This window comes from Branchiostoma lanceolatum, chromosome 18 (genome assembly GCF_035083965.1).
Source record: "Branchiostoma lanceolatum isolate klBraLanc5 chromosome 18, klBraLanc5.hap2, whole genome shotgun sequence".
NCBI classification, from domain to species: domain Eukaryota; kingdom Metazoa; phylum Chordata; class Leptocardii; order Amphioxiformes; family Branchiostomatidae; genus Branchiostoma; species Branchiostoma lanceolatum.
This window is the reverse complement of record NC_089739.1, coordinates 6,658,836-6,674,459: the sequence shown is the minus strand read 5'-3', so window position 1 is coordinate 6,674,459 and position 15,624 is coordinate 6,658,836. Positions and strand designations below refer to the sequence as shown.

Genomic DNA, 15,624 nt, shown 5'->3' with positions numbered 1-15,624 from the left:
TGTTGTTTCCAAAAACATGTCTGAAAGCATATTGTTGGCTAAAACATGTGTTCTCAAAACCCCTATCATTTCTGAAAACATATGTTGTTCTCATAAACATGTGTTCCCAAAACCCCTATCATACCCGAAAACATGTTGTTCACAAAAACACGTGTTTCCAAAACCCCTATTGTTCCTGAATGTATATATTGTTCCAACGCGGCGCCGAATCTGTGTCAAAAAGGTCTCGCACCAGGTTTACGGGAGCGTGTAAGTGTACCAAATATGCAAATCAGATCTAAGCTATACTAAACATGCTCCGTCACTTTATTAACTGAATCAGAACGCATCTTTTTTTTTAAATTTTTTAATATGATATCACGCTACTATCGTACATTTGTTATCGAAATGTTGCTGTATCTATGGTTTAGCCTTTTGTCAGTTCTCTAAGAAGTTACGAAACTCTGGTATCGAGCTGTCAGCGATATGGCGACGTCACCACCGGGCGGGGCGGCGCAGCGGGCGGGGCGGGGACAAGGGTACCCGGCGATGCGGGGACAAAGGCGTACGGTACCGGGCGGACGGGGACAACAGCACCGACCACAGCGACCGGGCGGAGCACCCGGCGGTGCGGGGACAGGGTTACCGGGTGCACCTGGCGGGTCGGGGTTGGTTGGAGGTTTCAGTTGGCCAACGTCCGGTATAGCGGCGGGGCGGGGACTTCAAGTGTGTTAGGGAACTTTGCAATTGGACCAAATATTCCTGATTCAAAACTTGTAACGGTGCACACTCCTGTGGTAGTGCGATAGCCTCTACCAGAGGACCTGCATGCCCTTTTTCGTAAGGCGTAATCAGGCCTTTTTAGACTTCGTAATCCGTAATCATCCACCCAAAATCAACGTAATTCGTAATCAGTACATTGGCCGTATATAACGCGTAATTGGTCGCTTTGATTCTACGTGAAACGTAGGCAGTTACCTTTATGCGACGTAAAACGTAATCTATGAATGTTCTGAGGGCGTTGCCCCTGAATATCAAGCTGGAATCATTGTGTATTTTTCAATCAAAGAGATGCCATAAAACATAGCTTAGACTACCAGCCAAATATACCCTAAAAATACAGGAAATTGCGTTTCAGAGGGTAAAGATTTCAAAATTTTCTCGGGGTGCATGCCTTGGGGCCCACATTCGATTGTTACATGTACGCCTCCGGTGAAAATATGTCGGGAGGGCAAACAATCTAAGATCTAACAGAAACCCTTGTGTACTTTTCACTACGAGTGCAAATATTGCCCCTCAAAATTTATTTGAGCGGGTCGAGATTTTACCATTTTCCCGGACCCACCTACAATCACCGTGCCATCGCGCACCATGCATACCATTAAACTCTTGCGAATTTTTTTCACTTATATATAGATATGCCATCAAACATAGCTTAGTGTACCAGCAAAATTTGGCACTCAAAATCAATGATATAGCGTTTCAGGGGGTCAAGATTTTCACAATTTTCCTTCGGCCTCAACGTGTTCAACGTACGTTCAGCAATATCTTGCCGTCGCCTCCCATACAGAATTCCCTGCCGCCGTCACGGCTACTCATTTTAGTTATAGTCGTTTAGTCTGGTCATCAATAGATTCATTGTCACCACAATTAATATAAAAATCAATAGTTTTGACGCAGAACTAGATAGTTGAATCGTGCGTTACGTGTTTAAGTCGGTTGGAAAGCCTCACGATTTAACGTAATTCGTAATCAGCTCTTAACGTAATCGGTGGCAAAAATTTTCCGTAATTCGTAGTCACTACGTATACTCCCATGCAGGCCCTCCTACCAGGCTCCGCGGATCGCTGGGAAAATATCCTAACACGTGGGTTGCCTATTGAACTTCCTTGCATAGCTGGCTATCCTTGGCATACCAACCTCTACTTGGGCATACTATTCACTCAATTTCTACTATTTTCCCAGCGGAGCCTGGCTATAGAGGCTATCCCTTTCCCCGAGATTGACCTTTGTAGCTAGTCTCAAAGCAGATCCGCGGAGCCTGGTAGAGGCTATCGCACTACCACGGGGGTGTGCACCGTTACAAGTTTTGAATCAGGAATATTTGGTCCAATTGCAAAGTTCCCTAACACACTTGAAGTCCCCGCCCCGCCGCTATACCGGACGTTGGCCAACTGAAACCTCCAACCAACCCCGACCCGCCAGGTGCACCCGGTAACCCTGTCCCCGCACCGCCGGGTGCTCCGCCCGGTCGGTGCCGTTGTCCCCGTCCGCCCGGTACCGTACGCCTTTGTCCCCGCATCGCCGGGTACCCTTGTCCCCGCCCCGCCCGCTGCGCCGCCCCGCCCGGTGGTGACGTCGCCATATCGCTGACAGCTCGATACCAGAGTTTCGTAACTTCTTAGAGAACTGACAAAAGGCTAAGCCATAGATACAGCAACATTTCGATAACAAATGTACGATAGTAGCGTGATATCATTATAAAAAATATAAAAAAACGATGTGTTCTGATTCAGTTAATAAAGTGACGGAGCATGTTTAGTATAGCTTAGATCTGATTTGCATATTCGGTACACTTACACGCTCCCGTAAACCTGGTGCGAGACCTTTTTGACACAGATTCGGCGCCGCGTTGGAACAATATATACATTCAGGAACAATAGGGGTTTTGGAAACACGTGTTTTTGTGAACAACATGTTTTCGGGTATGATAGGGGTTTTGGGAACACATGTTTATGAGAACAACATATGCTTTCAGAAATGATAGGGGTTTTGGGAACACATGTTTTAGCCAACAATATGCTTTCAGACATGTTTTTGGAAACAACAAATGTTTGATTTTTAGATGTTGATCTAGAATATGTATTGTACTCAAAAAGATATTGATTTAAAATGTGAATTGTTTTAAAAAGTATATATCATTCTCTCAAACATATATGTTTTGAAATCTTATCTATTCAAAATATATATATCATTCTCTCAAACATATATGTTTTAGAATTACATCTTTTTAAGATATATATATGATATTTTTGACACAGTTCCTGCTTCGTATTTTACCAGCCCGTTCTACTTTAATAACATTGGTCTTTTTCTGTCAGCTTATTTTTTTCACACCAAACTTCAGGGGCGCGCGCTCCGAAAACAAACTGGTCTGCCCAGTTATGTGAAACATCACAGGCCACAAATACACTCTAGCCTGGTAACCCAGCTTTGGGGTGTTTTACCAGCCCGTTCTACTTAGCATTGGTCTTTTTCTGTCAGCCTATTTTTTTCACACCAAACTTCAGTGGTGCACCATCCAAAAATAAACTAGTCTGCCCAGTTATGTGAAATATCACAGGCCACAAAGACATGCTAGCCTGGTAACCGTTCTGAACAGCTAGTTTTGGGGTGTTTTAGTAACCTTTGCCAGCCCCTGTTCTACTATGGATTAATCTTTTTCTGTCAGCTTATTTTTTTCACACAGAATTTCTGGGAGCAAAGTAGTAAATGAAACCAACCCATAGAGGTACCATGGGCTGTCTCAAGGACCCATCCCTCCATCTTGGGACCAAATTTTGCTTACACTGCTGGGACCAACAAAAATTTCCCCTGATCCATAAAAAAAACTAAACTTGAAGTTCATAAACCTGATTTTCATCAGCCTAAAATGGCAGACTTAACAACGAAAATTGACAACAAAAATCACAAACAATGAGTAGGATTGAAAAAAGTTACAGAGACGGCCCTGACTGGATTGTATGGTAACCAGGCTACGAACATACATATGTGTGGTCATGGCATATCGGACATGACAATGGACTGATTCAAATATTCTGCTATGTGGGCGATGCAAAAGAATGCCATAAATCCAAGCTGGTATCTATTAAAACAGCTCATTAAAATTGAATACTCTCAGCTGCGTAAAACCATATGACAAAAAACAAGCAAGACTTTTACTTGTGCCTTGAAAGCTATGGATAGACAAAAAAACTTTCAATTCGGTAAGATACCAGCAGAATTGCATCTGAGTGAGTTCAAATTCCTGGAGCCAGCGGCCAGGGTTCGCGCCCGGGTCTGGACATGACAGGAAAAGAGTGGCATCGTCCTTTCGTGGAAGGGTGTAAAGGTGGTTGCCATGTGTATGAGTGAGTTTCAGGCATTAGCCTTAAATGTCAAACCTCTGCATGTAAGAGAACCCAACACACGTATTGCGAAGAGTAGGGGTGACCTGGTGTGCTTGGCTAAAGCCGGGGTCGTAGGCCTGGCGAAGCTGCATTGCACTTCCACTAGCTGCTTGAAAAAGCATCATGCTTCACCTCAATTGAGGATGATTGCTTTACCTTTTATTTCAACAGTAGAATCTCAAAATGCGTTTTGCACTCTGTCACTGCAACAGTTTTGTACTCAATGATTAATATGCTGTGGTCTATGATGTGTAGTCTTTACTATTTTTTATAGCCTTTTGGACTTTTCTCAAATCCTGACCTACATTGTTGTAACCTCTTAGTTTGCATACTGCAGGTAGTTGTTTGTAAGTCTTTTCATCTTTAGGAGAGCCAGAACTTTAGAGCATTTTGAAGAACCTACTAGAGCCTAGTAGAGGAGCACCCCAGCATTGGTCAAAGCAAAATTAAGCTAACAGACACTTGGTTGCATATCAGATGATAAACTTTACACAATATTGTGCCAAACATCACAGCTGTTTGCAAGAAAAATGATAACACATACCTAACACAGACATCCCTTTTAGAATCTCGTTAATCCATAATTTTGTTTCCGCATCCAGCAAAACGGTATGTGGGTCAAAACACACACATGGGTCTGACATCAATGTTGGGGATTACTTTACTGATCAGAGACACACTCTGCAAACAAACTGGACCATAAATATGACATGCCAGAAATAGTGGCTAAATATAAATTACCATGGGCTGGCATATCCAACACATAAATTTCCTTCAAATGTCTTCAGCTATAAATTTCTTTTATCAAAATGTTTGTAAATGTTTGTTTCTTTTACTGTAACTTCATGTTCACTGTTTTCATGTCACCTCTGTACCGTGAAATTATCATCACCTACATGTATCATCACCATGAAAAAACCTGTTGCAATTTATGATTCCTTCACACATCCGTTCTGTAAATCACTCTCTACTCTATTCTACTCTATACTTGCTGCCACTGTGAAGTTAAAGTTCAGTGAAAATATCTATTTTCCTTACATCGCGAAACTTTGCTACCGTGAAGAAGTAGTCTGTATAACGCAAACTCAAGCTGTCCGGGGGTTTCTCTCCCCTCCCCACGGAGGTTGTGAGGCGGTTACAGGGCGGCGAGCGGTCACAGGAGGCTTGATTGAATTCAGGCTAAAGATAAAGTAAATTACAGTAATCAAAGGAGGGCAAGGGGTTTGAATGGAAGAGTGTGAATCTGAAGACAGGGTCAGTCTCAATGCACAGGTTGATTCTGTATCTGACCAGGCCAGTTGATAATGTCATCTGGGGTTACAGCAGGGGCCACAAGTCTAAACAAACAGTCGTTCATCAATGTCCACTATTAACCATCCAAGCATGCCTGTAGGGGGGTATTAGGGGGGATGGGTATTGGGAGGGGGTACTGGGGGTGGTGGGGGTAGAGTGGGTGTGTGGTAAGAAGAACCTTCACACACACTTGGAAGTACCCCACCTGATAGAGAATGATCACTGCATACATTTGACACCGCTGTTATCGTCAGTCTCTGCTTTGAAACCAAACGCAGGAAATGCCATTTCAAAACCTCCAGACCCCCCCTTGAAAGCTTGCGCCCTAGGTGCTCATTTGTCCCCAAAATGTATAAAAGAACCCCCCAACCAAAATGCTGTCAATGACCATGCCAAGGGATACTGTTGCCATCCTTCAGACCTTACTTTTCTGGTAAGAAGAGAATGCCTGAACCCATTGGCTGCAGTCAGCCGCTGACTAAAGTTTTTTTAAATAAAATTTCTTCAACATCCAGGTTTCATTTTTTTAACCTTCTCTCTGTAGCCTAACCCTGACCCACTACAAATTTGGTACCAAAATACTACCTTAACAAGGAGAAGGTTAAGGTACACTTTCTAACCATAAGTTGTTACAAACGTTTGGTCATTGATTTGACAAATGATAGAGCTAGAATGTCATAAAGCTACAGACAAATCGTATAAGATATCATCAACTTCTTATTTACATCTAAGAGATTATCTTTATCTTATCTCAAGAGATAGGATAATCCTCTTCACATTCCGGAGGCACAGGCTATGAGACAAGGTTAATCTTTAGTAGGGCTGCTGAATGACAGGAAACATTAGAGAACTGTCCACTTTGAGATACACCATGCTGTATGTTGTGATGAAAATGTACAAGAACAGCTTAACACCATTAAAGAAGTCTAGAAAATGAGTTCATTCTACAAAAGAGGTTATAATCTGGTGCAAAGGAAATAAGAAGCAGTACAAAAGGTTTTTCGTTTGCCAGCAGCAACTGGCAGAAATACTGACAAATTGTGTGTGTGTGTGTGTGTGTGTGTGTGTGTGTGTGTGTGTGTGTGTGTGTGTGCATGAGTTTGACTGCATCATGAGACTGTTATGCAACTTGATAGCAACACTGCATTTGAACCAGATAGACTGGCTGAACAATACATATCTTTCCCTTCCCCAATCCCACTCACTCACTCACTCACTCACTCACTCACTCACTCACTCACTCACTCACTCACTCACTCACTCACTCACTCACTCACTCACTCACTTACTCACCAAATAACTCCATGTATCTGGTTTGTTGTCTGTTGTCCCTTGTCTTGTAAAAGGGTTAAACTTGCAGAGACTTCTACATGTACATGTGCTTATATCACACTGGAACACAGCCAAAACTTTCTCTCAGAAGAGCTGATGTCTTCATTACTTACACATTGACTCAATCCACAGGGTGTATCTAATTAATTAGTTTGTCTTTTATGAATCACCCCCATTTCCCCCCTGCTGAGAGACACTCCCACACACAAACTACACAAATCATCAGGGGACAACCTTGGGGGAATGCCAGAACAACAACTGTATAAACTTCATTTCAATCTCTTGAGAGAAAGGGAGAGAGAGAGAAAGAGAGGGGGAGGGAGAGAGAGAGAGAGAGAGGGAGTGGGGGATGGAGAAAGAAAGGGAAAATGCAAAAAAAGGCAAAAAGGCAAAGAGAGAGGGAAAAGAAATCCGGGGAAAAGGCAAAAGTCGCTTACCGGTAGACAAGTGGACCCACATAACATTGATAGTGGGCAATTGTGCAAAATGTACATAACAACCAGTCTAGGACAATGTCAAGTACTATAGGCCAACCTTAGGGGCATTGAATTATTCAAAGAAAAATAGAAATTTCTTCAAGGGGAGTTACAATAACATGGAGTTCAGTCTTGTAAGGCTTTGAATACTATCTTGGGAATAGGCGAACCGGTGTACCTAACCAAAAATATACCTATATGCATTGTTTAACTTTAAAACTATCTGATGAGGATGCCTCTACAATACTTGACGGTAACAAGTTCCACTCTACCAAAATATCGTAGTGGCACACCTAAGTCTACTAACATCGAACATGGCCTAGCTATAACAACTAATCATAAATATGAATTCACAAAAAAGGTACTAGTACTTCTTTGTTGAAAGACCTACAAACCAAAGCCCTTACCTTGGCTTGTTTCCCAAACCGAGAAAACAGAAGACTAGGAGGTTGAGTGTGTCTGTCAGTAGAAAGTTGTGAGAAGTGCGTGAACACTGCCACAAAAGCCCTTTCTAAACTATAGTAATCCTGTGGGAAGGGTGTGCATGGGGTATTTCTGAAGGCAGCAAATTGAATATGAATGATGATCAGGTGCATATCTTGTCCATATCAATCTTCATTGCAATTTTGACAAATTTATGTAGCTCAACTGGATAATGAATCAAATGCTGTGGAAAAAAAAAGATATGCTCATTGAAGTTGAAATCTTTCTCGTGAATGCCTGATATCCTCTGAAATACTCCAGGTGGAAACACCCTTTACTAGTTTGCAGGTCATGTTTTGAATGTACACTATTTCCATTTCAAACTCAGAAAATCTGTATGTTTCAATGCTTTTGGTTGAGAATTTGACTGGGACTAAATCAAGAACTGAGCAATGTAGAAGGAATGTGTGTAATATCAACCATGTACAATTAATTTGAATACCCCAAGAGAGTCTTTCCATAGTGTGACAGTACAAATTGTTAGCCTGGGTGCCATCCTATTTCTACCGGGGCTCCTACACTCGCTTCCCTCAACAATTTTTTTTTTTTGAGGGAAGCGAGTGTAGGAGCCCCGGTAGAAATAGGATGGCACCCAGGCTACAAATTGTCCCATCACTCCAGTTTCAGGTCAGTTTCCTCAGCTGTTTTTGAGGCTCAGATGTGGGTTGTGGGAGGTCCCTGACATCCTAGGGGACCACAAGGTTTTTATAAACCTCCAGAGGGGAGATCGGATTGACAAACAGTGGGGCATTGATAGATCAATTGAAATTCAATTTGAATCAATTAGTAAATAAGAGAAGGAATGAATGAGAAAATGAATGAATGAATGAATGAATGTATGAATGAAAGATGGAAGAAGGAATGGGGAAAGTAAGGAAGGAAAAAAGGGAGGGAAGGATTGTCTTATAATTCATAATACTGTAATTCTTGTTTCTTTCACTGTAAATTTATGTCACCTCTGTCATGTCTGTACCGTGAACATATCATCACATGAAAAAACCTCTTCTTATGATTCCTTTACACATCCATTCTGTAAATCACTTGCCGCCACTGTGAAGTTAAAATTCAGTGAAAATGTCCATTTTCCTTACACCATGAACTTCTGCCACCGTGAAGATAAAGTGAATTACAGTAAGTACCATTCTGCACATCATCATTTTTAAACAAGGCTTTTTGGAACAGGTATGTCAAACTTTGCATGTTCTATTCTAGTGCCTTTAGATAAGAGTTTATATGTTTATACGAATGGCAAAACTTAGCTCTAAATTCTTAATGGATCATTCAGAAAACATCAACATGAAAGCAGTCTACATTCTGCACCTGTGGAAAAGTAAACGTCTCCAAATGTTCAGGAAAGACTTCCGAATAACTCTCAAATACTAGTAACTCTCAAACAAGCTGTCTCTCAACACAGCACATCTGGTCATAACAACTCCACTCCTACGGAAACTTCTTGGACATGCTACAGGCTTTGAAGTTGGGTAGTGATTGGACAAGGCAGATAAATGAGTTATTTCAGCGGTTGGGGTTTTCCTGTTTTTGCTTCTCAGGGTCATGAGTTTTCTCAGAAAGGCCTGACCAGGGCACTGAAGCATTTTTTTTCCTTTCTGAATGTGAGAATGCCTAATAAAAGATGCTTCTTTTCTCATGTTAGCTTGCTACAAAGACTAGTATTTAACTTTAATTTTAAGACAAACTAAAAGAAACTTCTATACAGTTGCAAAAGTACCATCTTGAATAGCCAATGGTAAAAAAAGTATGAATTATGTATGTATAATTCACCTACTTGTGAACATGATTTAGTTCTCATACAATGTAAGTTTAAAATTTCTATCTAAATATTGCTTACAGTGTATGAATTTTCAGTGTTTTCAGGGAATGAATGTCATAAATTCTTTCCAATTGTTTTCCGAGTTTTGTTTCTACATTTTAATTTTTTAAAGGAAAATCATCTGAAATATGTGAGTAGCCCTCCCCTTTGTGGTTTACACCAAAAAGTGTATGTGTTTCCAAAATGTTAACAATGAAAATAACCACCTGCCTAACAAGTAATTTCCTTTTCAGATGTGTCTTTCATATTCATAATGCCCCCCTCCCTAACATTTCCGCCATTCATAATGCCCCCCTCCCCACCACTGCCCCCCTCCCCATCCTCACACCTGCTCCCCACCTGTCACTACCACACTCCTGTTCCAAAACACTCCCTCAAAACTTTCATCATCAAAACTCCAACTGTTTGTGGCTGGAATCCCTAATTGGAACCCTACCTTCCTGACACACAGCCCTAGGGCAGCCTGGGGATTTCTACAACTCACTCTCAGTTTCCTCTAAGAGGAACTCTTTTATCTTTGTCATCTTAATTATGAGACTTTAATAAATTGTGGCCACAACAAAGAAGGCAGCGATGAGTGAGAAGGAAAAGGTTTCAATTGCTGAAGTTCAGTTGTGGTTCTGACAGTTGGAAAATCATACACACAAAGCTCTTCTAGAAAGTCAAACCTGCCCAAGAAGACCACTCAGAGGACTGATAGAATATGGACTATGTGAACAGGTGGTCACTGTGACAGGATTCTTCAGGCTTGTGTCAATGGGGAAAATATCTGATTAGGTCAAGCAATGAGGTTATTGAGCCCAAACTCAGGCTATCCTTCATGGTATGAGATGACATAAAAATGACATGCAAATCGACAGTACTCTCTTGGCTGGTAGAATATGTCTGAGAAAATTTTTCATTATCTTTTTTTTTGATTTGCACTACCACTAGCTACTTGAAAAAGCTTCATCTTAACCTCAGTTAAGGATGACTGCTTTACCTTTACACCTATACCTTCTACAACGTATTTAAACCAAGCTTCCCCAAACTGACCTCTACCAGGCTCCGTAAGTCGCTGAAAAAACAGTAGAATTTGGCCGAATAGTAGATAACATACCAAAGAAGTTAAATGGCCAGAGAGTACAATTTGCAACCAAGAAAATTCAACTATTTTTCCAGTGACCTGTGGAGCCTGGTAGAGGAGCCCCCCAGAGTTCTCCATGAGTCACCACATAGACAGGTGGGTGTAACTGTAACTGTAAACAGGAAGAAGGGAAATATTTAAATAGTTTCACCACCTTTTAATCTTTCCCAACCACTATCACTAACCACTGCTATGATATCTTCCCATGGAAATTAAGATATTTTCAAAAAATTCCAAAGATTTTGAATAGTCAATATTGGAGTAAACGTGAAATTCTGAACATTACTGTACTTTTCATTTCATTTCAACCTTCAACAATTTGCAGTTTAACTTAATTATTTTAACTAATTTTGCTACTCAAGTTAACTAGATGCAAGATTTTAGCACAAAAGTGAAAATATTTTTCACCTCAAAATCTTCAGAAAATTGATATTAACAGACACCTTTTAACCTGATTAATTCATACTTAAATGAGCAGAAAATTAACTTGGAACTTCGTCCTCTTACAAGTGTATCCTAAATTGAATACCTTTATGAACATCAATGTTAAAACATGCCAGAACCGTAGACAATGGTGAAAATTATCTAAGGCACCACCAAAAAGTGGTCACAAATCATGTCCGCGTGGTCCTTTTGCAGAGGTGGTCACTTGTACAGGTTTGACTGTAGTAAAAATGGTAAAACATAGATAGAAATGAGGACTAGCCTGAGTACCATCCTCTGAAGTGACCACTCGCAAGAGACAATCATTGAGCCTGCGGTCACTACGAGGATGGTACTCAGGGTACATGAGGACTACAACACTGCCAAACAGAAGCTTGGTAAGAGTGAAAGCTTCCTTCTATAGATCTATTCACAACTCAAGTGTTAATCTGAGATTTAGATAAAGCACAATGCCTCTAATCGGCTTACTGTAAGCTAATCTGTCCCTAAATCTGGACCCTGGTAGAGGAATGTGGCTGCCATTTGGATTATGTCATCAGAGGTCATGAGAGGTCAGGCGTGGAATATAGATAACCCCAGGTTCACTGGTTCTGATGTTCCACCTGTCAATCAAAACCAGGGGAGGGGAAACTAACGACTTAATCACCATACAAGCTGGGACAGGGCCAAACTTTGATGGTGGGGAAACTTTGAGTTTGAACTTTACCTTATAATTATTGAAAGTTCAAGTTGAAAGGTTGTATCCACCTTATTAAATGGTTCTACATAAATATCTCTATAAAAAGTGTAAATTAAAATAATCTAAAGGCAGTCAGCGCCCGAGGGTATTACCTGGTCACCCCAATGTTGTGCAATTGTTCCTGACTTGAAAAATGAGTACCTAGCTTCGGTTAGGGCCATCCTCTCAGATGAGACGTAAATCCGGAGGTCCGGTGTTTTAAAAGAGCCACCACACACAAAATTTGTAATCAGACGACTAATTCAATGATTAGGTGACTTTTCTGAACTTAAATGTACTCGCATAATTAGCATCCAGAATTTTATATAATTTGCAAGTCACTACAGCCACAATTTGCATCTCCAGTGATGTACAATAACTTGATTTAGCAGAAGACTCAGACTTTACCATCAAAATTTAAATGGATTGCAACAGCACAATACAATGTGTTGCACCAGACAATGATTTTTGGCATCAAACATCGACTTGGAGTTTGAGATTTTTAGTGTGTGGTCAGGAAAACCTGTTTTGAATCATGTCTTCATTTCCCAACACAGGGGTACACAGCATGGGTAACCTACAGCTACAGCTACAGGCCAACTGGCACTGCTGGGACCCTGGCTCTGATGTCTGATCAGCTGTTTCACTGTCAGTACTACAAAGCAACTGTGGAGACATCTCAGGAAGGAAGGAGGGAGGGAATTGATAAAAGAAACATGAAACCTAGAGTTCCAACTGTTAATACAATCTCTGGTGTCAGGAAAAAAGGCAAAGATTCTTAAGTCTCAATCAACGTGAGGGACCGGGAAAAAGCATTCTGTGGTTGAATGGAGGGGGTTACAAGAATTTCACAACAAGAGATCTTTATTTGTGTAAAGGACAACTGGTTACATCAACTAATGCCTGTTAGTAAACTGTACCATCTTAGCATAGAGTTTACATAAGGGAACTCTAAAAAAATAAACATAATCTAACAGAAGTTAGACAAAACGTTCATAATTTTTCTGATAAAAATATTATAACCTCCTTCTGATCAATGAAGAAAGTTTAAAAGAAATATTGTGGCTAGGGGTGTGACTAGTGGTGCGGATCGGTCCGGCGGGACCGGTTCCGGACTTGTAAAACGTTTAGGTTCAAGTCCAAAAAAACCTAAACGTCTGGAAACAAGTCCGGACTTGAAAAAAAATTCTCTCACTCATACACTCCTTTTTGTTTTAAACAATCTTAAACCTTCCTTAAATCGTGAAATTTGCGCTAGAAAAATATTAAAACATTGCTGTTTTTGTGTTTATAACTGAACTTTTGTGTTAATTACCGACTGTATATAATTCCGTATATATAGTTTTCAAATTACATGTAAAATATCTGCCAATATGCAATTTTACATGTAACACGAAAAAATATTCCAAAATTATTGTTCAGGTCCGGACTTTCAAGTCCAGACCTGAACCTAAACCTCTGGACTCGAGTCCGAACCTAAACCTAAACTCGGGTTTAGATCCACACCACTAGGTGTGACGAGAGTGAAAGTTTTCCAACATGGTGGAAATCAACACTGAAATCTTCTCTGTTTACTTACGTTACTTAAATATAAATCTTACTCTAAGTTAGAGTAAGATTGATCGTTTGAGGGTTAAGAAAAGGACGACCTGTCGACCTACACGAAATACTGAAAATGTTGATGATCTTTGGTTAGAGTCTATTTCGTGTAGGTCGACAAGTCGTCCTTTTCTGAACCCTCAAACGATCAAGTTTGGTGCAGAAATAGCAATGCAGTTAGAAACTTGACAAAAACTTCCCGATTATCTTAGAAAATAATGTTAAGTTTGTCAAAAACAAAACTACAAAGGCCAGCAAACACTGACCATGCAAGGAGGTTATGGCGTTTCCTATGATTTTTACACACTAGTCCCCTCCCAATTTATAGGGCTGTGCTCTAGTTTTATCCTTCAAATTCAATGTTGATGATAAGAAATGTGTTTCCACATATTTTAGAGACGACAATCATCTAAGACACAGATTAACAGCCCCAAGAAACAGCGAAGACAGGTTGACAACTTGTGCTCTCAACATTCTTCAAACCCCGTGGGAAAAAGAAGAAAAACATCGTGGACCACGCGATTTCTCCATTTTTCAAGATTTCAAAATCTTGCAAGCAAAAATCATCCCAAAAACAAATTCAACGTTTCCTAAACAAGCTAGGAAGTTAATAGCAAGTTATAACGACGGTGACACTGAATAAACGTCTAGAAAAAGTTGAATTTGGACTTACCAAGTTGTTGGAAGGTCAGAAGTCTTGAACTGCGCGCCGCAAGTCAGAACACATGAGAAGTTACGGGGACAGACCGTTAGTGCTGTGGGGGTGCTGCACGTGCTCATACCCCCATTCCACTAGGGCGGAGACCTCGCTGCGACCTGCTCGCCCAACGAATTTTAGAGAAAAAAACGATCTTTTTACGAACAATTTGTGTGATTTTTTTTCAATCATACTTTTACATATTGCATGATAATGAAGTCAAGTGTGACACAACTCCATGTCGCAGCGCGGACCTTTAACGTTACATATGACCTAGAAAAATTACCAAGCAGATGTTAAGCTGTTTTCTTAGTTTTCCTCGTATTTTGTAGGTTAATTGTAGGACCAAAGTTTTGGTGGTGCCCTCCATAAGAAAAAACACACATAAAAAACAATAATAAGCTATATTAGTAAAACACTGCTTTAAAAGTGTTGACGTTACCTAAAAACAGACGATGTGTAACATTAACACCAAGGACTAGGAGGTGAAATGATAAAGCCTCTTTCGTGACACCAAATCGTTGTAGAAAAAACAAGTTTACTTGTTCCAGTTTTATCATTAAAACGAACTTTGAAAAGTATAGTCACATTTTCAAATATTAACAAATTCTTCCATTTGATAATATACAAATACAGTGGTTATAATGTACTATTCTTTTGCTGAAAGCCATCTGTTATTTCCTTGGTTTTAATTTCGTTTCCTTTTTTGACTGTGAAAGTGGAAATCCTTTATTTGTTCCGTATTACTCTGGTCTAGACATTGCTCAGATTTCATCCGTACGCGAAGTTTACCGACGTACCCATGTCCGGAGTGTACTGTTTACGACTCAGGAATTAACCTGGACATGGGAAAAACAAACAGTCTGTACTGATTACACCAAAGCATATACTAAGTAGATATGAGCAGCATGCAATACAGTATTCTACTCTACTCTACTCTATTCTTCTGGGGAAATTTTCGTGAAGAAATGACAGCACATTTCTTGGGAGAGGCTGCCAGTGCAGAGTCATGTACAATAGCGGCATCGTGCGATCTGGTTATACACTGCAGTTAATGATGCGTTGGTCGTATTTTTCTCGGTTTCTTTCCATCAGGGTATGAATAGCATGGAAAGGCACAGAAATGCTTGCCTTCGCATTCAAAGTGTTAGAAATATATCAGATGTGTAAAAAGATGGACATTTCTTTAAAAGAAGCGCAAGTGCTCAACACTTCATTGATTACTAGCACCAAACTAGGCACAGCCTCATTACTCGAAAGGGTACCTACTGGCTGAACTTCAAGGTGAATATTCAAGGTGAATATTAATAATAGAATATACAGCGCAGGTTCCATTGATGCTATCCCCATATTTTCCATCAGAGGGAAAAGAGAAATGGACAATCCCGTACCAGATACCCCAAACGCAATCGTCAGCGGCGGTACCTTCGATGACGTCACGCTCGTTACACGGCTCATTGCACATAATTTGCGACCA

The 15,624-nt window shown here is 40.5% G+C and overlaps 1 long non-coding RNA gene across 1 annotated transcript in view; it reads right to left on the bottom strand.

Annotated features, from left to right (window-relative positions):
* LOC136424474 (uncharacterized) overlaps positions 1-14,224 on the bottom strand; it is a 50,940-nt gene extending 36,716 nt beyond the window's left edge. Inside the window, exon 1 of the long non-coding RNA XR_010753893.1 lies at positions 14,124-14,224. This is a non-coding gene — a long non-coding RNA (uncharacterized lncRNA). The remainder of the gene's footprint in view (positions 1-14,123) is intronic.
* Between the last annotated feature and the right edge of the window lie 1,400 nt (positions 14,225-15,624).